The following is a 25626-nucleotide window of genomic DNA, read 5'->3' on the forward strand; positions in this document are numbered from 1 at the left end:
GTTCTGGATGACTACCCCTATATAACACCCCTCTCTTAGAATCCCCCTGACCCCACTGAGCCAAGAAGTAGTTCTGTTTTGCAAGTTTGACAGGTTTATTTGAGAATTTAAACAATATATATATATATATATCACACTTTATAATAAATTAATATCTGATAGTACACTTAGACATATGATGTTGATCAACAATGGGTAATCTGGCACTAGCACACTTCTTTACAATCAATGAGGAGTTAGTATAGGATGGATAAAGTAGCAAAAATGCTTGTATGATTTCAAGGGAAAAGCAATGAGGAATAAAATGCAGTACAGAAATACTTGAGATGATTTTAGCAAAAGATAAGATAATCACTTTTTCTCTGGCAATTCACCCCCCTCCCCTATGCAATGTAGGAAATGGAAGTAGATGGAAAGAGGAGCACACAGTTCTCAGGAATGCAATCAAATACAATACGAAATTCAGTTCCCCCCCAGCAAGCTTAGAGAAAACCGGTATGAGTTTTAAAACACAGGCCCAAAATGCTTTTAAATGTGATGGCAATGGATGGGAAAATGTGCCAACTGATTTTAATTCCCTCTAGAGATTCAGGGTGAGTGGGAGATGCGTGTTGGTATTAGTTCAGGTTCACTTTAGCAATGCTCTATGAGTTATTACCAAGTTGCAAACGGATTTTAACAAAAGAAAGAATGGAGCTGCTATTTTGACAAGTGGAGAAATTGAGCCAAAATCGCAAATCGCTGTAAATTTCGCGAGTGTGTGAATCGCGGTTGCGGAAAAAGTATAAGGAGTAGGAAGTCGGTTTTAGGTTCGTTGGAAATCTTAGATTCTAAGCTTTCAGTTGAATTTCGTTCCTAGCCCAAACGGTTCCAGAGATACGGACGATTAAATAAAGGTAGATTTTCGGATTTAAAGTAAAACTCAAAATGACAGGTGACAGCTTGCCGCTGCAGAATTGACAGGTGACAGTTGTGCAGCTTTACAAATGACAAATGACACGGTTTCTAGGAGGCTGTTCTGCTTAGGTAAAAATAGTTTGGATTAGATTATTTTAACTAAGAAATTGGTTCTGCACAGTTCTGCTAGGTACTCACAATATAAATTTGAAATAGGCCTCGCCACGGGTCTGGTCAGGTTTTGGACTGGACTCCGGTTCTGGTCTCGGCACTTCATAGTGATCTGGGTCAGCTCTATGGTTCTGCTCACAGCGGTCTGGGTCACTCTGGATCTCTGGTCTGGTCTCTGGGTCTCTCTGCTTTCTCTGGGTACAGCACTGCTTCTGGATCTTTCTGGCGCAGGGTTTCAGGCCAGAATCAACAGCTCAGCCCGGCTGTGGAATAGTTCGCAAATGATTTTAAGGTTGCTGAGGCCTGCTGAGAAGAGTTCTCAGTTTGTGGGTTTAGGCCCTTGCTTTAAGTTCTGAAGTAAAGCTCTGGTCTTTGGAGATTGATGGATTTGAAGTCTGGATCTCTGGATGTGAAGTCGTCGGTCAGCATGCTCCGCAGCAAATGGAATTGAATGTCTCTACCTGTCCCAGCAGTCTCTTTTTATGTGTTTTGGAAAGTGGGTGTGTGCGTTGGTCATAACTAAAGCTGCCCCTCTCACTTGTCATTGGCCCAATTCTCCCCTCTCCCATGATTGGGGGAAGGAAATGTGAGTCAGAGTGATGCTGTAGGTTTTATGGTCAGAGGAACCTCCCCTGGTCAGTTTGCCCACAAATCTATATTTGATTCAAATACATCCTTCCCAGATATACAATTTGTTGAAATTACATGTGCACATTATCTATTCCTTAGGGTCCATGCTTGTCCGCCTCTGATCTTCCTGGGGGCTTGCATTAAAAAATGACAACATTTTGCGCTTTTTAACTGGTTTTGCAATATCGGACATTTACCCAAAATTACACACATGTGCGCAAGGAGTATGGACATTAATTGATGAAGTGTCCGATTTTTAAAATACTGACATTTGGAGTGAGACCCTATTTTCCGCTAGCAACCCCCCAGAATACACCATAGGGTCCTAACGCCTCTCAAAATGTTCACAGAAAAATCACAAAAATAATGATATTACTTATATAATTCTGACAAGTCCGCACTATGAGTTAGCAATCTTTTTAAAATTATGCCCTGGTCAAAAAGGGGTCTGGCTTCCCACATCACAGGGTGGAATAACTGGTTTATCCACTTCCCCCAAGCTCAGCTGCTAGCAGAGGCACTGCCCCTCCCAGTTTCCCCTAAGAGGAAACCACTTTACGGCCCCCCAATATAACATTTGCCTGAGTCCAGGACAGGCCTTTGTTCAACTCCCTGTAGTCCCCAGCTGCTCCACCCCTAATCTAATCAGAGAGGTGACAACTCCTTTTGGCAAGGGGAGTGGCTGAACAGGTTTCAACTCCTGTCGGGGGTAGTTGTCAGGCAGAATCCAGTTTCATTAAGCCAGGTTTCAGCTAAATGTCACTTTTTGTTCCCAGTTTTCTACATTCAAATCAAACTGACAATTTTTACATATACATTAAATAATTACTTCCTTCAAGTCATTTCAGAATATAGTTTTACATTGTATCCACCTCTTAGCAAGTCTTTCCTTGGTCTGGTTTTGTTTCATTTGTTCAGTTTTACACAAAAGTCTGGTGGTTTTAAAACACCGGCTTTCTGATAGTGGTGAGTACTGGTAATGCAACCATTTTTGGGTTTAAGAAAATGAATTCCCCACAAGAAGGTTGTATCTTTGGAGTGGTCTCGTGCCAACTGCGCAGTTCTCCTATTCTGGCATGAATGTGGGCGGCGAAAGCTCATCCCCACATCCACCCAGTCTATTGATTTAGTTTGTTCTGGGATAGAATAATGGGCGGCGACAGCTCATCCCCACATCTACCCAGTCTATTGATTCAACATGGGTCAAAACCCATGACAAAACCTTAAGTACACTTGTAGTAAAAAAATATAAACTGTCACAATATTTCAAAACCTATCTAACTGCCCAAAGATTCTACAACAACTAATCAGATAAATTAATACCACTCAAATAGAGCAAAAAATAGACAGTTAGAATACGCCAATTGGTATCTAACTGTCCCAAAATTTACAAATATGCAAAAAGATAAATCAATACCACGAAATTATATCAAAACATAAACAGTTAGAATACGCCTAATGGTATCTAACTGGGCCAAAATTTTACAATATCCAAACAAATATCTAATATCTTACTGCTCACAAAAACTGAAACAATCCAATGCATAAAGTATTAGGCAGAAAGAACAAGTAAACGGGGAAAACAAACAAATAAATAAACTGTAGCATAACAGAAAAAGGTTTTTTTTTAATCCAACATGGATTTTTTTTCTCCCACAGACCCAATGATTTTAGCAACAAACACATAAACTTTGCAAATTGAACAGTACTCTGGTTTGTAATCTACTAAATATGAGGGTCAATAAAAAGAAGAAAATGTTGATTGTACCATGTAATAAGTCATTATAAAATACTAATACTAACATGCTATTTTCTTTTATTACAGAAATGAACAAGAAAAACATGGACTCCCGTTACTAAACCAAATAGTACGAATAACAAGATAAATACAACCATCGCACCATATCACACCCATACAAGCTTATAAGATTGTTCCTTATAAATTAGTTTTTGACCCAAAGTTAAAAGCCACTATGGGTGTGATATGCTGCGGTGGTTGTGGCCAGGGCATACACTCTTGGGTGCATGGCCAAATGGCCATGCACCCAACATTCTATACCCTGGCCACAACCACCGCAGCATATCACACCCATAGATGCAAGTATTGCAACCATTTTTATGTCCGCGGACAGGGGGAAGGTCCTAGGACACATTCAACTTGCCAGAGGACAATACAAACAGCGTCCTTAGGACACCCCCATTTTCTTTATGTACGAACATTTCAGGACACCGCGATTGTTCTTAAAACATGTTCACCTTGCCAACGAACAATACAGACAACGTCTCCAGGACACCCCCTGCAAACATTCCAAGACCCCACAAGTGTTCTTAGAACACTTTCAAGTTGACACCAAATCCATTCTGTTTATTTACGAACATTCCAGAACAGCCGTGTTGTCCGCAGACAAATCGAACACAACAAAAGCGTCTAGCAAATAAACAAAATACAACTTTGAACCTATCTCATACTCCCCCATCCTCCCCAAAGACACAAAGGCACACTCTACTAAATACACATTTTGAACAAACTTTCACCGCGCTGTCTGCGGACGTCCGCAAATGCAAGATGGCGGGCGCGACAGAAAATCTGACGCGCATCACGCCCCAAGCCGCCCAATCAGCGAACACGTCGCATGTCCGCGGACATGACGCAAGCCGCTGGGCCAATCGGGGTGCTGTCCGCGGAGCGAACAGGGAAGTCCGTCCGCGAAGCGAACACAGATATCACTAATTTTTTTGCCTTACATTTTGGTCATTTTTTAAAAAACTACTGGACGGATTTACACCAAATTTGCAAAAGCATGCTTTCGGGACCAGGCCGCCACTCCTGCCGCAAATTTGGTGTAAATCCGTCCAGCGGTTCGGGCTGTAGCCGTGCACAAAGTTTTTTCCCATTTTTTTCCCCTATAACTTTTCCCCCCCTGGACGAATCCTCACCAAACTTTGCAAAAAAATTCAGAGTGGGCCATATACTTTTTTTTGCAAAGTTTGGTGAGGATTCGTCCAGGGGGAGCGAAGTTATAAGCCACCCAAAAAGTGCTCTTCCTATAGAAACACCAACGTAACCATAACTACATGGCCACTACTGTGGCCATGTTATATATATATATATATATATATATATATATATATATATATATATATATATATATATATATATATATATATATATATAGTTATAGGGTGATGGTCATCACCCTACAGTAAAGGTGAAACCTATGATCCACTGACTTTGCAAAAATTATATTACTAACTAGTTAAGACTCATTCCATGTATTTGTATGACTTTTTCTGACCCATACACCCAAAATTTAAAATGCTGGTAGAAATGTGTGTAATAGTTTTAAAGATGAAATGTGTTACAAATCCGGTGTTTGTCATACTAGCAATGACTGGACCCGTGGGCTTCAGGGTGCAGTTACCAACCCTGGAAACCCAAAGGCTCAGTGATTATTGCTATTAGCAACACAAGTTTAAAAACAGGGGTTCTGATAGCAATGTATTTGTTCCAAAAATAGACAGCACACTCACTGCTACCTGTTAGTTGAAACAAATACTCACCCAATATGCTGACATGGAAAGGAAGGGTCTTCCATTTCAATGGCGGGCCAGGACCATCTAAGGAGTGGTGGGGCAGCCCTGGAAACAGACAGGTAAGTGGGTGGGAAAGGGAGAACGGACATGGGGTGCCTCAGAGACCAGGGGCAGTGGGTGGAAAGATGGTGGGTTGGTGTGAGCAGCACACAGCTTGCTCCAAACCCAGGGTAGGATGTTAGATTCAGCCCGGTATGGAGCAACCTGAATGCCTGCCACACCCTGCCTGGGTGCTAATACTATTTTCATGCAAGTAAGCATCCATTGGGCTGGTGTGAAACAAGCTGGGCAGAAAATGGTGCGGATAGGCCTTTTGGTGGTTTTGCATGAATACATCAAAGTAGATTTTTAAAACTGTGTTGGAGAAAAGGGTTGTCCTGGCACCAACAACTTTTTTATATCTCCCATGGCGGATTGCAGCAACTGAGACTTTTCAAAAATGAAAATCCATCTTTTTTCACTGATGTGAGGCATTGTCGCGAATATTCTGCCTGAATGGGAAATGACAACAGGCATAAAAAATATTATTAGTAAGGGGGTCAAGCAGATATTTGCCATAAGGGTGGAATTAGGGAGAGTAAACAAGTGGCATTTGTGCACATTTAACATTTGTGGCGAGGTTTGAGATTATAATTTTTTTTATGTGTTTTTGTCTTCTGGCAAGAATTAAAGACACAGTCACTAGAATATGCCCAAGTTGCCTGACATTTTTAGAAGGTTGCTTTCTTGTGATAATGATAAAATTACTGTGTTCTCGTTAGAAAAATCGCAGTCAATTCTCACAATAAATTACTGTGAGATTTTATTTCAAGAAAAGGGAGTGGGAACAGACCTCCGCCTTTTCAAAATGTATGCTACGAAGTACCAAAGATCACATGCATTCTAGTCCTGGCTACTCATTATCGCAAAGTGGCCACTGTCAAGGCCATTAGCCTGTACAGGGGAAAATGTTCCATGTTCCGTAGCATATAAACATACTGATAATATGGAATATGACATCTGTAAGGATATAAATAGAAAACACTTTAGGACTACAGGTAGTGTGAAATATAGCATAAGAAAACCCTTGAAATTCATTTACAAAACATTAAGAGAAAGAGTGTTAAGTTGAAACAGTTCAACACAGTAAAACAATCGAAATTCAATTAAAGGCAATGTTGTTGATGTGATAGTTGATGGTTTAACACAACAAAACCCTTGAAATTCTGCACGTATTAGAAGGGACACCACCTTAACTCTGAGTCCCCCATTGAACAGCACATTGGTGCACTGATGACATCATATATGACATCACGTGTGACATCACTTATTACATCATCAGTGGCATCACTGGGAATTAGAACACACATATGCAGTGTGGCTGTTATAAAATAACATCCCATTGCCCAAGTGCTAGTCGAACATCATTGGCTGCTCATCACCCATCGGATTAAGTCCAAATCCAAACACTTCAAGCACAGATGTGATTGAAAGAGTTGCCCTCAATGTCCAGTTGTACATTTCTGACAGCAGAGGCCATCAAAGAGGCTCGGATCAGCTTTGAAGAGGATACCTTTATCTCTGCTATTTAAAAGGGACCACAAAGGGTGCATTATGAAACACACTCTCCTGCATCATCAAGTGCATTGACTCGCAAGACACTGCCACCCTCTTTCATAAAGGGAATGTGCGTGATTTGGGAGGGCAACGTGCAGGCCTGTTTGGCTCCCTAGATCTTTTAGAATCCAACCGTCATCACCTGAAGCCAGCAATGTCAATGTCAAGGGATCATCATTGCCATAGAGGAAAACACCTGGCATGCATGCAGGTTGTAGACCTATAAGTGTCCCCCCAAGGTCTATGGCATTGTGTCAGGTTCCCAAAACCCCAAGCTGTGAAGCCACGATGCTGCACCCCAAAAGAACTATTGGTTTCAAAATAGTAGTTTAGTTTAGTTTAGTTTATTATTTGTATAGCGCCGCCTGGCCCTAGGGCATCCAGGCGCTTGCGATGAATACAACAAGAATAATGAATACAACAAGAATAATGCAGCAGAAATGTACAAATCGATTACATATTTACAGATTTACAGTCTTGGTGCATGCTAGTGCGGTAGGGCTAGGCAGTTTCTTTGGATAGAAGCCAAGTTTTGGTGTTGTGTCTAAATCTGTGAAAGGACGGTTCTGATCTCAGCTCGAGTGGAAGTGAATTCCAAAGTTTGGAGGCAAGCACGGGGAAGCTGGAGCCACCTGCTTTTTGGAGCTTAAATCTTGGGATATTTAAGCAGTGTGTTAGAGCTGATCTGGTAGGGCGCGCTGGGGTATGGTGCTTGAGGTTGTCGGATAGGTATCTGGGTGCTTGGTTAGCTAGGCATTTGTGTGTGAGTGAGATGGTTTTATATTCAATTCTTTGTGGTATGGATAGCCAATGGCAGGTGCGTCTGGCGTCCGAGATGTGTTCTTGTTTGGGTATGTTCAGGGCTGCTCGCAAGGCGTTGTTTTGTATGACTTGTAGTTTGTTGATGTTTTTCTGACTGGTTCCCAAGTATAGCGCATTGCAGTAGTCAACTTTGGAAAGGACTAGCGCTCTGGCTAAGGTGATGCAGTTGGATGGTGAGAGGTAAGGTCGGCTGGCATTGATAAGTTTACAAGTGTAAGCAGTGGCTGATGAGATGGAATTGATCTGTCTTGTCAGTGTGAGGGAGGAGTCGAGGTAGATTCCTAGGGTTTTGACGCTGTTAGAGACGGTGATGTTATTGCCGTCTATAGTGAATGCTTGATAGAGTTTGTCGAGTTTATTAAGTCTGGGTTGGGAACCTAGGAGAAGAAGCTCGGTCTTGTCGTCATTAAGGCATAGGCCATGCTTGGCCATCCATTCTTGGATAATGGAATAAATGTTGTTGAGAGCAGTGAGGTCGGTGGAGTAGTCGCCTGTTAAAGGGATCAGTATTTATGTGTCATCTGCGTAGTTGGTGTAGATGACACCCAAGCGGTCCAGTATGTCAAGGAGGGGTTTCGTGAATACATTGTATAGAGTGGGGGAGACGCAGGAGCCCTGGGGGACACCGCAAGTGACTGGGGCTGGGATGGCAGAGGCTGTGGGTGCGAAGACTCTCATGGATCTGTTGTTAAGGAAGGAATGGATCCATGCATTGGCGTTATCTGAAAATTTGGCTGCTGAGGATAGATGTTTGCAGAGGATGTCGTGGTTGACCAGGTCGAAGGTGGCCGATAAGTCAAGGAGGAGAAGGAGGGCTAGTTTACCATTGTCTTTAATGTTGTCCATCTGTGTCTTAAGGTCAATCAGGGCGGTCTCAGTGCCGTGTTTGGGGCGGAATCCTGATTGTCTGAGTCCTAGTAAGTTATTTTTCTCGAGGTGGTTCTGTATCTGGAGATAGGCAGCTCTGTCGAGGATTTTTAGTAGGAAGGGTACAGTCGTTATGGGTCTGTAGTTGGTGGGGACATTAGGGTCAAGGGTGGGCTTCTTAAGTAAAGGAAGAACCCAGGAGTCCTTGAGGTTGTTGGGCACTATGTTGGAGGTGAAAGATGCGTTGATGAGGGAGGTGATGAAGGGAGCAAGTTGTTTGGCAGCATCTTTAATGATAGGGGCTGGGCAAGTGTCGCCTTGGCATTTGGACGGTTTAAGAGAGTAGATTATTTCTTCAACCTCTTTAATGGTTATGGTGGAAAACTCAAAGAGGTTATTGTCATCATTTTGGGGGGTGGTGTGGGTGTGTGTAGAGGGGGTGATGTTATCGGAGAGGGTGAGGCTTTCTTTCTTTGTCAGGATTTTGGCTTGTAGCGTGGCAATTTTGCCTAGGAGTGCTTCCTGGATGTTCGTGCACCAGTGGATGTCTTTGTTGCAAGTGTCTGGAATGGGGGAGGGTGATTCGAGTTCTCTCAGGATATTGAAGAGCTCTTTGGTATTAGATTTGGCGTTGCTGATTCTTTCATTGTACATGTTTTTTTTAGACTGGATGATGGCTGATTTATAGATGTTCGATGCTAGTGCGTAGGATGTCTTATTAATAGTGGATGGTGACTGTTTCCATGCTAATTCAGCTTGTCTTTTGGCTTTGCGGAGTGTTAGAGTAGATTAAAGTAGAGACTTTAATCTTCGAGCTAAGCTTCCAAACTATAGAAGTGGCAGCCGCTATCAAGCACAGCGGTCATATGACCGGGCAGGACACCCAGATGTTGTGAAGGGAACAGTGGGAGGGAAGAATCATCAAGGACATAGGGGTGCGTCCACACTCGCACGGAGTGATACAAGTGGCGAAGGATGGGTGTTCACCGGAATGGGGGCAGAGGGACTAAAAAGGCTCTGAAGGTGGTACAGAGTGGAGGGGATCCTAAAGTCCAGAAAATAAGAGTTTGCTAGAGGAATGAGTAGACACGAGGGGAGGCACCTTAAGAGGGGGCCACAGGAACATATTAGGCCGAAACAACAAGGGGGTAGTTCATGTGGTGAGCAGGACATTTGTGGAAACACATTTGACCAGAACAGATAGCTCCTTGCCTTATGTAAGCATTGTCTCCCTAGTGCCATGTGGGTTTTGAGGTGGAGGTCTGCAGATGTCAGCAGCCCCCGACAAAGAGATTTTAGTTTTGATATTAGGTGGCACATAAACTCCACCAATACGCCAAAACTATTGCATTGGAGTACAGATATGAAGGAGTTGGATGTGAGGGGACACACACACAGTTGCAGGTGTTTGTTTAGTTACCCACCCATTCACTGTCAATGGCCATGCTAATCCCTGTAGCACTATGGCCATTCTCACCCAAACTTCCCATTCCCACCGTGGTCCTCATTATATCCAACACTCTCTTCCTAAATACCTTCCTTCTAGAAACCTCTGCTCAGCTACCTCAAAATCTCTGCGGGTCAGACGTTTCTCCAAACAGAGAGTGGGGGGTAGAGTTCTCTCCTATGCAGGTGCCTCAATCTGTAATGGCCTCCCTGCCCCTCTCACATTTGAGCCGGATCACCTGAAGTTCCGGAAGTTGCTCAAGACCTTCTTCTTCTCTTCTTTCTTCTCTCTCCCTCTCCTCTGCTAATCTACCTGTCTGCTCATCTTGACTGGTGGCGTGGTTGCCCTCAAATTCACACAGGGTGCCTCGCACCCACCCTTGACCAGTCACCCTGCACTGCCTTCTGGTCTACCCAGCACTTCCGGTCTGGGACTGCACCCATGTAGTCCTCTGCCGTCCTCGCACTTACTCAGAGCCTGACTGCACTTGCCCCTCCTCTGCACTTCTCCCTGCACCCTCTCTCCTGCACTTACACAATCTGAATGTTACAAGGCCAAGTCAGATAATTGTTTTGTCATCCCTCTGTCTCCCCTCCTTGTCTTGTGGCGCCTAGAAATATTATAGATATCAAATCATGTCATATCATATCTTATCATACCCTTCCCCTCTCTGCCCAAAACACATCCTCCTAGGATCTCTTTGCGCTAACTCTGTGAAGCAGGAACATTGAACTCTGTGCTATGTAGGGCCTGCTAGAGTGTTATTTCTTAGTAGTATTCTGAGAGGTAATGGCTTAATTGCAGCTGTAAGATCACAAAACGAGGGTGGAATTAAGGTATTACCCAGAAAATAGTTAATCAATGTATTTAAACATGTTTTCATTTTGTAGCCACCTCCACTGGCTTCTGCATTAACAGTAGATAGTTGTAAACATAGTACACATATCAAACAAACACAATGAATATATAAAGTGCAATGTGCAAAAAGTGCAATTGGTGTATCTGAGATTATAAAAACCTAATGTGCAAAAGATGCAATCACCTCATAATCAATAAGGGAAGGAAAATCTCCAAATTGATTCCCAATCTAAAACCTCAAAATATTAAAAACAAGCAGACAAGCATGTTCTATTGTATTGCCTTCATATAGATTTTTTTATTTAGGAAGTATGCCAACGTCTACTAGGCAAGACAATAGGATGCTGTAAAAACCCCTTCCTAGTTTCAACATTTTCCCCAATGAGTTTAAGGGAATGTTTTCTTCAGGACTGGCTGCCCATGTCTCTAAATAAGAAAATGAAAAAAACGCTGCTAAAAAAACATGTGTCTAAACTGGCAACTAAATTATTGCTTTACTTAATTCCAGACACTGGCGTAAAAGGGCCCCCCGCAGGCCCGCAGTGCGAGGGGCCCCGCCAGCACATGTCCTGGGAGGGGGCCCCACTTGGAAAAACTTTTTTTTTAACAAAAAAAAAAGTTTCTTTTTGAATTCACTCTGCATTCATAAAGAAATTATTTCTGCAACAGAAATCATTTCTTTATGAAGGCAGAGTGACTACAGAAAGATACTTTCTTTTTGAAGTCAGAGGGCTCCCCTGACCCATGACATGGAAGACCCTGGGGTGGAGAGTGACTTCAAAAAGAAACAATGGGGCTCATTCTGACCATGCCAGTCCGGAAACAACGGTGCTTTTAAGTTTACCGGCACCGTTGTTTCCGGACCGGAATATTACAGGTCTACCTGCAGGGGCTGCCGTGCCTGACAGGTCTTACCCTGACAAGCACAGTGGCCACGTTAGGCAGACCCGTCACGGAAGCACCGGCACTGTTAACAACAGTGCCGGTGCTTCTGTGTCCCCATTCCCATGGAGACCTATGGGACTCCACAGGAATGGGGATTACCTAAATTACCGGCGCCTGACTTCCCGGAACCCCGGACTTGGAATAGCCCGGTGGCACCGGAAAGTCAGGCGCTGGTCATTTTTTACGGGTCCGACGACAGCCCACTAGTAGTACCGGCACGGTTACCGCCGGACCCATAATGACCCCAATTTCTTTTTGAAGTAATAGGTCCCCCCTCAATCCTATTCCGTGTGTGAGTGTATGGTGAAAGGGTGCACACTTAAATGTATAGGTGGATGCCTGTGTGAGTCTACGGTGAAAGGGTGCACACAAATGTATGGGTTGCTGTGTGTGCGTATGTGCGTGTATGGTGAAAGGGTGCACACTTTAATGTATGGGTGGCTGCCTGGGCATGCCTGTATGGTGAAAGGGTGCACACTTAAATGTATAGGTGGCTGCTTGTGAGAGTGTATGGTGAAAGGGTGCACACTTAAATGTATAGGTGGCTGCCTGTGAGAGTGTATGGTGAAAGGGTGCCCACTTAAATGTATGTGTGGGTGCCTGGGTGTGTCCTCGTACGGTGAAAGGGTGCACATTTAAATGTATGGATGGCTGGGTGTATATATGGTGAATGGTGTGTGTGCCTGTCTTCTGGGGCATAAAAACCCTACATTTTAGGGGGCTAACCCTTCAAATGTTGGGAGAGGCGCTAACTTCACGCACGGGCGGTGGGGAGGGGCAAACTTATTTGTGTGGGGGCATCAAACTTCTTTACGCATTTTAATTAGACTATTCTTGTGCAGCTTCAATGTTACAAGCAGTTAACTCTCTCTATTAAGTCTCCTACTCCCTCTCTACCCTTCCAATCACTCCCCTGCCCTGCATGTAGTAGACCCACATCGCGATTTCAATTGTTTAAAAAATTTGCCATGTCAATGCAGGTACTAACAGGGAAATGCTTTACGTTGGTAATTGCTGGGCCCGTATTAACAGCAAAACCCAGGTGCCGTTTAACTTCTGTGTCCTTTTCTGTCCAGCAACTGCTCTAAAGGTCATCCAGGTTGAGTCAACATAGCCCAAAATTTCAAGGTGGGGGATTGCTGAAGCCCAGTCAACTCAATGGTGTTGCGCCACTACTTGTGTTCAATGCCTTGATTACTCCTAGCCATATTCTTTCTCGTCCCAGTACTTATGTATGAGGCAGTACTTGTGTATGAGGCACTCTGCCTCATACACAAGTACTGGGATGAGGTAGAGGTACATGGGGGGTAATGCCTGACTTAGCTACCTGTACTCTTCATTACTCCTAGTCCCACTCTTCCTCATCCCAGTACTTACCTATGAGGCTAGGAGCCTCATACGTAAGCTCTGGGAAAAGGAAGAGGAATGTGGATGTAATTCTTGGCCAAGGAGATGATTTTTGAGGTTGGTGTAAGGGGTGGGGAGGGGGAATGCCTGGGGGGCAGGATTGTGTGATAAATCATGATGGTTGTCCACAGGGGAGTTGCTAGGTCTAGAAAAGACCTGGGGCTAAGCTGATGTCAGAACTGTTGGGACTGGGGGCTAGCTAGTCTTTTGGATGTAGCTCCTGAGATTCTATCCGGGGCTACAAACAAAAGATCAGGGGCTATAGCCCCCTTACCCCCCCCTAGCAACGCCCCTGGTTGTCCATGTCCAGGCTAAGTAGGCATGGCATGTGGTATTAGTGGCTAGAGAGGCATTTTGGTGCAGCCAGTCTAGTCATCCCTCAGTTTGGTATGACTTTCTTTTAACTGGAAATTTCTGATAAAGCAGTCCTGCTAAGTGTAATTGCCTGGCCAAATTGGCTTTTGTATGCTGCCAGTCTAGCCATTTCTTACTGCGGCATTGTATATTTTTCTGGGCATCTGTGATAAAATGATATGATATAAGTCATTTATAGCGCGCCTGTACACAAGTATTTCTATGCGCGACAAGACAAGGGAGGGAAGATAGAGGGAGGACAAGACAAACGATCTCACTAGGCCTTGTGTCATTGCGAGAACGATAAGTGCAAGGGGAAAGGGAGGGGGAAGTGCAAGGGAGAGGGGAGGGAAAAACAGGGGTGGCAATGCTCTGCGTAAGTATAGCCAGGGCAGCGCGGCTATGGGTAGTGCAAGGAGTACAAGGGACTGCAGGGTTACTACAGTCACTGCCCCAAAGTGCATGGTAGGCACGGAGACAGTGCAAGGGTGAGCGATCAAGAAAGAGCCTGGACTCAGAGAGACTCTGAGGGTATCCAAGCAACCGGTCAGTACAGCAGACGGGTAGGTCAGCAGCGGAGGGAGAGAGAAAGCAGAGGAGAAAATGTTTGAGCTGCTTTCGAAACTTCAGATGGTCCGGCTCAAGTTTGAAGGGTCAGGGAGGCCATCCCAGAGGGAGGCACCAGCAGAGGAGAGATATCTAACCCCCACTCTCTGCCTGGAGAAGTGTCTAAACCTTAGAGAGTTGGAGGCAGCTGAGCAAAGGGAAGGTATTTTGGAAGAGAGCATTGGATGTAGTGTGCGCCCTGGCCCTAGAAAGCCTTGTGGACAATGCAAAGGGTCTCGAACTTGATCCTTGCAGCCACCGACAGGCCAGTGGAGAGATTTCAGGGCTGGTGAGATATGATCCCTTGGCTTGAGGCCAAGGATAAGTCGTGCAGTCGTTCTGGATTAGTTGAAGATGACGGAGAGTAGAAGAAGGCAGATTGAGAAAGAGGCTGTTGCAGTAGTCCAGCCTAGAGAGAACTAGGGGTCTGGAGAAAGTGAGCTTCTGGCGGAAAGTGAGAAAGGGAAGAGTCCCTTTGAGGAAGAGCAGTTGGTAGCAGAACTTCTTAGCAACATCCGAGATGTGAGGAGAGAAAGAGAGATTGGCATAGACGATGACACCAATGTTTTTTGCCTCATAGGAAGGTGAAGGAAGAGGGCCCAAGGTGGACCGCCAGAGTGAGAGAGGGAAAGCAGGTGCCGGGGCCCCGATGAGAAGGATCTCCGTCTTACTGGCATTAGGGCATAGATCGTTGGAGGTGCACCAATCCTGAATTGTGGATAGACAGTCAGGAATGAGCAAGAGAGGCTGAGGGGAGCCTGATGAAAAGCTGTGTCATCCGCATAACACTGAAAGTTAGAGCAGAAGGTAGAGATCAGCTGGGCCAAATGGGCCAAGTAGAGGTTGAAAAACCAGGGCGAGAGTATTGAACCCTGGGGAATGCCACAGGTAGAGGGAGGTGGCAGAGGGAATGGGACCAGGTTGGACCTGGAACGAGGGGCGGTGCAAGAGGAAGGAGGTCAGTCACTCCAGGGCCTGATCCGTGATACCCAGGTTCTTACAGAGTCAATTGATCAGGATGGGGTGGTTGACCGTGTCGAAAACAGAGGAAAGAAGGAGGGTGAGGACAGAAGGAATGCTGGAATCAAGGTTAGAGAGCAGATTTTCACGGATGTTCAGGAGAGCAGTTTCCATGCCTCTGGCAGCTCTGAAGCCAGACTGTTGCTCATGGAGACAACCAACAGATTCAGTGTGGAGAGTAAGCTGGGAGATGGCAAGCTTTTCCAAGAGTTTGCCCAAGAAAAGGGTGATGGCGATTGGGCAAACGTTTGCTGGGAAGGTAGGCTCAGAAGACGGCTTCTTGAGGAGTGGGTGCACAAGGGAGTGGCTAAAGAGTGATTACAGAAATTGCCCAAGGCTGGAGCGAGGGTGTCAATATGGTCCTTGATGGTTCTGGAGGAGCAGGGGAGCACCTGTTTGGACTACGCTTGCATAGATCAGACTTGTCTAGACACCTTGTCAGATGTTGTCAGAGAGAAGGAGGAAATAGGAGGAAGAGAGGTAGAGATGGCCAAAGGGGGCAGAGAGAGGAAGAGGGAGAAGAAGAGGAGATAGAGGACAGGATGTCCTGAGATTTAGTGAAGAAGTGAGAGGCCAGAGCCGTACAGAGGGCCTTGGAGGGAACAGAAGAGGTAGAGACCTTAACAGGATTGACCAGTTCCTTGCAGATTTTAAAGAGTTTGACTGTGTTGTTAGAGGCTGCTGAGACGCAGGCTTTAATGTGTGCTCTCTTCTTGATGAGTGTTATTGCTTTGACTGGCATTTTGTTGCAACCAGTCTAGGTATGTCTAAATGTGGCCTGGCATGCTTTACTGTAATGTTATTACGTGTCTACACTGGTCTACATTGTGCAGCCAGTTGGACATGTTTTCATTGTGGCATGGCATTGTTAATAGCAAAGCATTAGTGTTCCTGTGCACTGTTGGTGACTTGCAGGTATTGGATTGGTGCTATCCTACAAAGCAATTGCAAACATTGTGGATTTATAACCAATTTTTCTCAGAAAGTGTGCTGTATATTGCATTAAAACACATATGTATATCTTTCTCCTAGTGCAGCGTGCGGCATACCCCTTCAGCAGCACGCTCGTGTGTATTGCGCAAGCGTGACAATCTAGGCCGTCCCAGGGTGTGGAGCAACCCGTGATTTGTTGCCGAGTTGGGGGGGGCCTCAGCATGGCTCGCAGGGGGGCCTCCAGATTTTGTGTTACGCCACTGATTCCAGAAATAAATAAAATATGAAAACATCACTTCTAGAAGTGCGTGGGTCATATTGGCTCAAGGAAGTTGCCCAATACACCCAACAAACCAACCAGACAATGCAGAAAAACACATTAGTTGTCTTTCTACAGTTGGTATGTCCAGTGCCTCACGTGACACTACAAAAATGAGCCAGGGACCATCAAGGTGGCGTGGCCTAATGGCGGGGGTCACCTGCTGGCTCATTAGGCCACACCCCTTGACGAGCCCCGGCTCAATGGGCTACTGGCACCCCAGCATTAGGAGCACAGTTATTTTGGTTTTTTTCCCCGAAGGGAGATATGGGGACTGTTACATTTTGTTATATTGCGCTTCTACGAGGAACGCCGAAAGCAGATTGGAATACAGGCCTGGGACTGGAAGGACGGTCCAGGAATCACTAACGATTGACCATATGGTCTTCTACCTCCTACTATTCTGAGTAGCGAGCACCCACAGGCGTCATTTGAGATGCTAGAGAGTGTTCACTGTTATGTGCTATATTTCAACTGTAACTGGGTTACGTTAATATTTTCCTCCTGATGAATACTTGTTTTAGGAACAGAAACATGTAGAGATACCTCTCTGTATTGTAACCAGAGATCTAAATTTATGACACATTGATTCCAACGGAAGTAGGGTACTATACAATCTGTTTAATAGGTACCCCCTTGTGCTCTTTCAACACACTGGTTTTGTAACTAGCCGAACTAGTTTGTCACGTAACTTCTGTTTTAGTTTGTTTTTTTATTTTGAATATTGTATGTTTTGTACTGTGGACCACTTCATTTAATTGGTTGTTTTAACTTCTATGATTTATTATTAAAATTTGATTTTAATTGTGACTGGTCCCCGATGTGATAAATTGTTTTTCCCGTACCTCTGGCATCTACACTTTAGCTTTGTCTCTCTTTATATATACAGGCTACTGGCACCCCTGCCAGGCAGCCTTTTGTAGAGATCAGTACTCTCTCCCCATGGGGGAGAGGGTGCTGATGTCTGCATTTACTTTCTATAGGCTTGCCTGGCAGGGGATAGAGCTTCGTCTTTTCAGCTTTAATGGTGGCACTGCCCTTCGCCAGCTGGGATGGGGCAGCATCACCATTAAGGCTGAAAGGGTGATGCCCGCTGGAAGCTGAGGCCGTTTTCCTGAAAACTGAAACTCCCGCAAATGTGCGGGAGCTTCAGTATTTAGAAAACAAGACCTCTGCTTCCAGCGGCCTCATGTTTTCTCCGTAATGGTGGCGCCGGCCCACAGGCATCTCTTGCTTAAAGGGATGCCCCGCTGGTGCGGCACCACCATTATGGCTCAAAGGCATTTTTTTCTGAAGCCTGAAGTTCTCGCACACGAGCTAGAACTTCAGGCTTTAGAAAAAAACCCTTTTCTTGTAGTGGCTGGGGCTGCCAGGGCAGATTAGTGGGCCCTGGCAGGGCCCTGCCTCAAAACGAGATTTCGGAGACTGCCAGGGCCCAGTCCCGGCAGGCCCCAGCTCACTTAAAGCCCTCGGTATGTATGTACCTGCCCTCCCACTTGAATGCTGGAGACACTTACAATGTCTCCATATCTGATCAAGGAAGCATTATCGTTTGGCATCTCGATTCCGTACATGAGTGGCGTTCAGAAATAACTAAATGAAAACACATGTGAAACGACCATTGATGAGTCTTATCTCGTGTGGCAATGGACCAAAGGTAATCGAAACTGTAGTAAAGGGCTGGAGCCTTCCACCTTAATTGCAGCTGTAAACATCCTACTGGTGTAATAAAAATATCTTAACCAAGTGTGCCTTCTGCCATATGCTTTATAGGCAGTATGTGCATCTTCAGATCTGCTGCTTGCACAGAAGTCCTGTTAAAAGCAAGCATTGGCAAAGCCGAAAGATTTGGCTTCTGTCTAGGTATTCGGCATTTGCCAGGCACCACTATCAGATGCTGAGGTATTCACACCATTTTCGAGCTGTTGCCATCATTTTGGCTAGGGTGTACCACTATTACAGTGCTTGGTAAATGCCTATTCCATGCCTACACAAACGGCAAAACATTTGGTCTTGCCAACTCTTGTTTTATACCACTCCCTTCACCAGTGTAGTGCTCTAACAGTGGAGAGGCTTGTCCGGAAGGAAGGTTTTCGAATTGTGGCACTGCCAGCTATATACAGACCATAATGTATGAAGGAATAGGAAAACCCTCGGATGATAGGAAGGGTAAAAGGGGGGACAGAACTAAACAAAGATGTGTGCATGTATGAATAGGGGTGGAACTGTGATAGTTTGCCTGCCTGCAGCTGAACCAGGAAGCACTTAGAATAGCCCATGACTGGTCCTTCTGTTTTAAACTAAGGGCACATTTACACTTGAAGCACAGACAGGCTCTGGGGAAAGGTACATGCGCAAATGCGCAGTGGCGTCGCTACGGGTGGTCTGGGGGGGGGAAGTGCCCCCTCTTCTGAAACCCTGTGCCCCCCCTTGCACCCTCCCTACCTAAGGCGAGCAGTGACTGTGTTCTCTGTTCTTGGTGTTATTTGTGACACTCACTGAGGCAAATGTCTGCATATCACATGGCAAACACTCTCCTTTTGCCTCAAAGGGAGCCATGATCAAGCAGCTTGCAGCCCCTCCCATCATAATGTAGCCATGAAAGTGCTCATGATGGGCCATTAGTCACTGAATGGTTTCGTGCCTGCATTCTAATGGGAGGGGAGGTGCAGTGGGGTGTGGGTAGTTGGTGTGCACAAAAGCCTCCCTGCAGGAGTGCTTGTGACGTCACACATTACCTTTCATAGGTGCCCCCCCCCCACTTCTTTCTGTGCCCCACCTACTTTTGTCTTTGGTCCCCTCTGTGCCCCTCCTAAATGTGATTCCTGGCGACGCCACTGCAAATGCCCTCAATGAAACAATCCATACACGAGGTGTGTCTAGTTTCCCAACAGGCTTGCTCAGTTTTGGAAACAGACTTTTGTGAATTGGGCCCAATAAGTCTTTCGTATTGGCACTGCAAGGAAGCTGATTTTAAATAGATGTTCTAGAACCTAGCGCACGCAGGGCACTGTGAGGTAAATACTGCATTTAACAGTCTCCAGCACGCCGCCTGTCACGTGGCAGGGAAAAGTGGCTACAGCATTAGGGGCGGGGAGAGCCGCAACAGGGAGACGCCACGTCGCCCGGCACTCTTGTGTCATGGTGTGGAGATGCCGCCTGTCACGTGGTGGGGCAGAGAGAGCAGGCACGGGGAGACGCCACGTCGCGCGGTACTTTGGTGTCATGGTGTGAATATGCCGCCTGTCAAGTGGCTGGGAAAAGTGACGGCAGTATAGGGGCAGAGAGAGCAGCCATGGCAAGACGTCACGTCGCGCGGCACTCTTGTATCATGGTGTGAATTATAAATGAATGCTGACGGGGGTGGACCATCAGCAAACCCGTCCATTGGAAAACGGCGCCTCTGAGGGATGAATCCAATTAACCAGGGGAAACGAAAAAGCTTTCGCCTGTCATTAACCCATCAAATATCCAGTGACACAATCCGGGGCGTGTCACGCCTAGCAAGCGAGGGAAAGACTCTCCCGAAGACCCCAGAGACAGGGGTCTGCCTGTGAAGAATTATTAGAGAGGGGCAAGTTAATATTGCCAAGGAATGAAAGCCATTCAGTAAATTTCTCATTTCTAAAGGGATTACTGTAAAACCGCTTATGGTCCCAGGTGTACCGCCCCCCCCTTTGTTAATAACTCTGGCATCAGTTTATTATGACCACCATCTTACGTTCCCAGTCACCTCGACTGCTTTTTCAGGTTCCTCTTCCGTCTCTCCCACCAAATTATTTTAAATGATTATTATAACTACTATTATTTGTATTATTAATGATAATAATAGTCTGAACATTATTGTTATGTAATACAACGTGCAACACAAACTTAATTTGCTCTGGGAGCCTAAAAAGGTGTTATTTTTCTATTAGCGCCCTTCTGAGAGTGTTCTGATTGGCCCAGCCAATCGGGAAGGAGAATTCCAAGCACATTCAGGAACTATCAGTCTGTAGTTGCTCCGAATATTAATTCCTGCCCAGCCGAGTCAACCAGAACGCCCCCTCTGTTTAGGCCCAGCTGCTGCTCACCATACCTCTCCAAGAGGCGTGTGGTGCGCGATTGGTCTGGCCACTTCCCTCTGCTCACCCCCTTCCGAGGCATATATTATCTCCACGCGATGCTGCATCCTCTTGCTCCGACCTCGCCTCGGTCCTGGATCCACTTAGCAAGGCTGTGATGAGGGAAGATGCATGCAGTGCCCCACAGCGCAGCCATGTTTTTATGGTCGTGCTAAGAAGTGGGGGACGCCGCTGACCATAGAGGGGACATCCCACAACTGCACCTCACCACATTCAGCCTCCTACCCTCCACCACCCTGTCAAGACCTGAGGATTCCCCCGAAATAAAGAGGTAGGACCAGTTTTCAAAGGTGAAAGTCACAAATGCTGCAGCAAGCTTTATTGCATCGAGCCAGGAGTTATCTTACCGGTGATCTGTTTCTCCACCACACCAGAGGATTATTCGACCCTCGGTGTGGCTTCTTTAGCACTTTCCATCCTCTCTCATTGTCCATAGCACCCTGCCGGGTAGGCCCGTCCCTCGATAAACATTCCTTCTCTTCCCATGGCCATTTCTTTGTTTACTTTTCACTTTCGTATTTCTTAATTTTATTTTCAATTCATGTACTTTTCTTTCATTCTATTTCCATTGTGAGCCTTTTGTAGGCTGGGTTGGCGAGTTCACCTGCCAAGCTCAGCCTTTATTGGGGGTAATGGCCTCCACTGGGTGCTAAAAGACTTAGCATGTTTTGAGCACTGGAATTCCCAGGCATTAGTTGACCAAAGCCTTCCTTAATGCCCTCACTTTGTTCGAGATGTTAAGTCAGGCTTCCGGCCACCTAATTCTTGAGAATTCCAATGCAGCCGGGCACTAAGACTTAATTAGTACACCTTATGGAAGGTATGATAGCTCATAGTAAATTCCAGACTCTGTGATCTGCTTTTTCCTCAGAATCCTCATTCTTGCCTATTTAGACCAAGCAAAACATCCCTCTATGCCGAGGTGCTTCTCCTTAGCAGTGCCACACTACTGGTACCCTAATTCCTTGCCTTTGATGAATTGCACTCTGTAACTCAAAAGTACAGGATGAGTAGGGTAGAAAATGCCCACGCAGGGCTGACACTGCTATAAACCAAGAGCCAACACAATCCCAAAGCTAAAACAGGCGCAGTTGAGAGATAGACTTCCTTCACCTTTTGTGGTAACGTTGGCAGAGGGAAGGCTATGCTCTTAAGAGGGATGTGAAACTGATTCAGTAGACCCAAACAGCAAAGCATAAAAGTACAGCATAAAGGGGATGTGCAATCAACGGTCTATAAAAACAGATATACTTTAATAAAATGCACGATCTGCAAAATAACTAAATAGAGAAATGTTACACAAAACCCATCCCTGATGGAAGAACAGCAAATAAGCAAAGATAGCATGGTGCAGCACTCAGAGTAATGAATCAGGCATGTAAGGCAAGTAAAAACCACAATGTTCTTTAAAAAGGATGTTTCTTGGATGCACAAAGTGGTTAATGACCTTAATAGTGTCCAGGGCCCATAACTGAACCAAGGTGGCAGCTAAGAGTCAACATTACCTTATGTGTGTTCTTTGCGGTTTGACAGTGTCTAACCAGGCTTGTTAGTGCCGGAAACTGGATGCTCAGTGCCACAGGATAAGTTAGATTGAGTGATTGAGGGGCTGTGGATCATAAGAGCCACCAGGGTCTGTTGGATTGTCGGTTCGATGGTGCAGGTGCTGGAGACTGGATATACACTGTTCAGTTTGAGCGGGTCAATGCAGCGTTGGATGATTGGGGCACTATGGACCACGAGGTTCAGTTTGACTTGCGATCGTAATCGGTAGGGAAGATGCTGGCAATTCGAAGATAGCAGATGCCATGATCAAAGAGAGATGCAATTATGAGCATATTGTCCGAGCAGAGGCAATGATGTGCTCTGCTAGCGTGGTGTGGCGGCAAACAGGTTCAAACACGTGGGATGACAGAACAAGGAGGTAGAGTGCCAATGAGTGTCCTGTGGGTTTGAAGGTGTTGAATGGGCTTGAATGATGGCTCAAATTGGTTCAGCGATAAGAACACAGGTTCCCTGGCTGTCTTGGTTTTCTGGTTGCTATGGGCCTCATTACGATTTTGGCAGTATCCATGCCGCTATTGGCGGCATGGCTGCCGCCAAAATCGGGTCCGGGTTCCCAGAATGGGGAATTACCGGGCCATTCTAAGTTCGGAGGGCCCGGTAATTCCTCGCTCCAGGAACCCAGGCCCGGACCTTCCCCATACCCAGAGGGCTGAATGGGAATGGGGAGGGAGCAAACAACGGGCCGATTACGAGCGGCCCGTTGTTTGCTCCCTCTTCCCCTCGTGGTTTGACCAGGCGTTACTTACCTGGTCCCACGAGGGGAGCTTGTAATGAGGCGGAACGGGTTTAACGGGTCTGCCTCCTTTAGCGGGTCCCGTTAACCCGTTCCGCCTCACTTCTAATGAGGCCCTATGAGTCCCAATCCAAGGGCTGAAAAATAGGTGTTGGTCCTTGTTCTTGTTCTCCCAAGCACTAGGGAGAGTGGTCCACAACTTCAGGAGTGCCACAGTGCGGTGAGGTCCTGGGTACTGTTGTGGCTGGCAAAGAGGCATGTCTTGTCCGAGCATCAGGTCATCCCCAAGGTCCCTGGGGATGGGTAAGTGACAGTGCTTGCCTCTGGCGTCCAAAGGTGATTGGACTAACGCTAATCTGCTTTGGGGTCCAATCCCTGTTCTTGAAAGAAGTGGACTTTGCCCTTCTGGCAATCACACCCAAAGTCCCTTGTGCTGGAGGAAGAGGAGGGGTCAGGAAAGAGAGGCAGAAGCAGAAGAAAGAAGCACAATGCTGGTAACCTCGCTCAACTACACTAACACTGCCCCTTCCCTACTCAATAGAATTAAAGGCCTTTAGGTATGCAGCCTTTTGTGAATGTTTGTGCTCTTTTATTCCTGTTCCCAGGCCAGCTTTCTGTGGAGTGGTTGTCACTGAGAAAGGGGGGTAGGATTCACGGCCATTAAATCCCCCCACTTTGCTCTGAATCATTAAGGCAGGCACTTGGTGCACCTAACAGGCATGAATATGCCCCTTGATGGTGCTGAGGTTATAGTAGTCAACAATAGTATTTTGACTCAACGTGGGATGCACCAAGCCAATTAGCTATTGTAACCCTATCAGAATAAATTTGTTTTATCATTAAAAGAGGGTTGCAGTAAAAACAGTGCAGTAATCACATATATCCGTATTAAAAAGGGTGTTAAATAACTTGGGAAGGAAAAAAACAGAGACCTCCCTTGTTATGTACGTTCCGGGCCTTACTGCTCAAATTTCATGCACAGAGTTGGAGCACAGAGCGTAGAGTCTTCTCCACCTCTTCCCTCTGATCTGTGCATAAAGTCTGCTGGCTTCTCTGTCTGCAACTCATTTTGATGTCCGTGGAGAGGCTTGAATCCGTACAGATTTACATGCACTATAAACATATAAAGGCATTTGTAATGTACCAATTGCCAGGCATATGCATGGTGACCGGCATTACCATGCATGTTCTTAGAGTGTGTTTTATGGCCTATTGGCTTGATTATATTCTACTTTATTGAATTTAGCATCTGCATGGAGTCTTTGTATAAGTTCAACCCGAACATATTGTTGTCAATGCCTATTGGTCGTCCGCATTACCCAGCCTGTTTTGTTTAATAGTATTCTGTTGTTACGCACATGAGCATTCGGTGCATATTGTTTATACAGGTTGTCTGCGGTTATTGTGCTTATTCTTTGTGCCAATTGTGATCCATAGTAATCCTGGAAATTGGTTACCCCTCCCTTGCACTTTCACACAGGTTGTGAATATGCCAATACCTGATGATATGCTCAACAAATATTCTGCATCAATCACCATAGTTTTTTATTAAAAAAATATATTTATTTTTATTCTTTCATTATTCTTTAAAACATGTTTTTATTTTTATTTGTTTTTTCACATATACAATAAAACACAGCCATATTCATACCTACAATCTCTTAGTACAAGGTGACCTTTTCATATCCAGTACACCAGTTTCTTGTAAACCGGTTGGCTATTTTCATAGGTTTTATCATACAGGCACACACTACTTATAGTATAAGGACCCAGATATTCAGGTATCCTTTCTGGAAAAAACATATAAAGCTATACACACTCTCTGGTCATATGGATGTTGACACGTGTTTTGGCCCCTCTGTTGTGATACGCCTTTTCCTAGCATTCTCATTCAAATTATTATCAGGTCTTCATCAGGACGTTAACTTTGTTTGATGTCAGACTCAATCTAGAAAAACACCATCTGTTTGTGAACACTCTTAAATCAATAACACAAACACTTTTTTACTACTCCAAACCCTTATAAACTCTGTGATTCTTACAACTTGTTCAATATGTCTTTGACTGGAAGATAGGCTACTAACCTTAGTCTTAGTGCCTGCTGTGCAGGGAAAATAATTTTTGGATTCAAATATCTTTTAACTTTTTACACAGGGTAGATAACCTAATTTATTGCTAATATCCCATTTCTTTTATGCTTTTAGTTTTGCTATAAAAGCAAAAGAGAGAAGAGAAACAGAGAACTATAAAGACCTTCATGGTTTATTATACAGCATTATGAGTTTCTCATCACTGCCCTATGTGACACTGACCTGTCTCAGAAAAAACTGGCAACTGATGTTTAGCACTTTTTAGGCTCATCTCCTGTTCCTCTGCTATCTCTTATCAGATTTTTCAACTCTGAACAACAATCTGAAAAATTGTATCAATGAATAAGGGTTTCTTCCCATTCTAATGTTTTCTTTAGTCCACCTAGTTACTCCTGGTGTAGTTTTCAAAAACTGTTTTCACCAGAGCAAACCCTTTCTGACTTCTGCTGACTCATTGTCGTGATTGAATCCTTTACTCAGTCTCTGAATGTGTCCACCATCTCGCATCATTCTCCATGCTTCTTACTTTTCTTTTTTCATGTTCACCCATTTGGCCTTGCACAGAGCATTTATGTTTATGTGCCCCACCGTTGCCGTTTTACCTTTACGAGAGCCCCTGCACTCCTTTCATGTAGAGAAACTAATTC

This window comes from Ambystoma mexicanum, chromosome 11, assembly GCF_040938575.1.
Source record: "Ambystoma mexicanum isolate Mex_15411 chromosome 11, UKY_AmexF1_1, whole genome shotgun sequence".
Lineage (NCBI taxonomy): Eukaryota > Metazoa > Chordata > Amphibia > Caudata > Ambystomatidae > Ambystoma > Ambystoma mexicanum.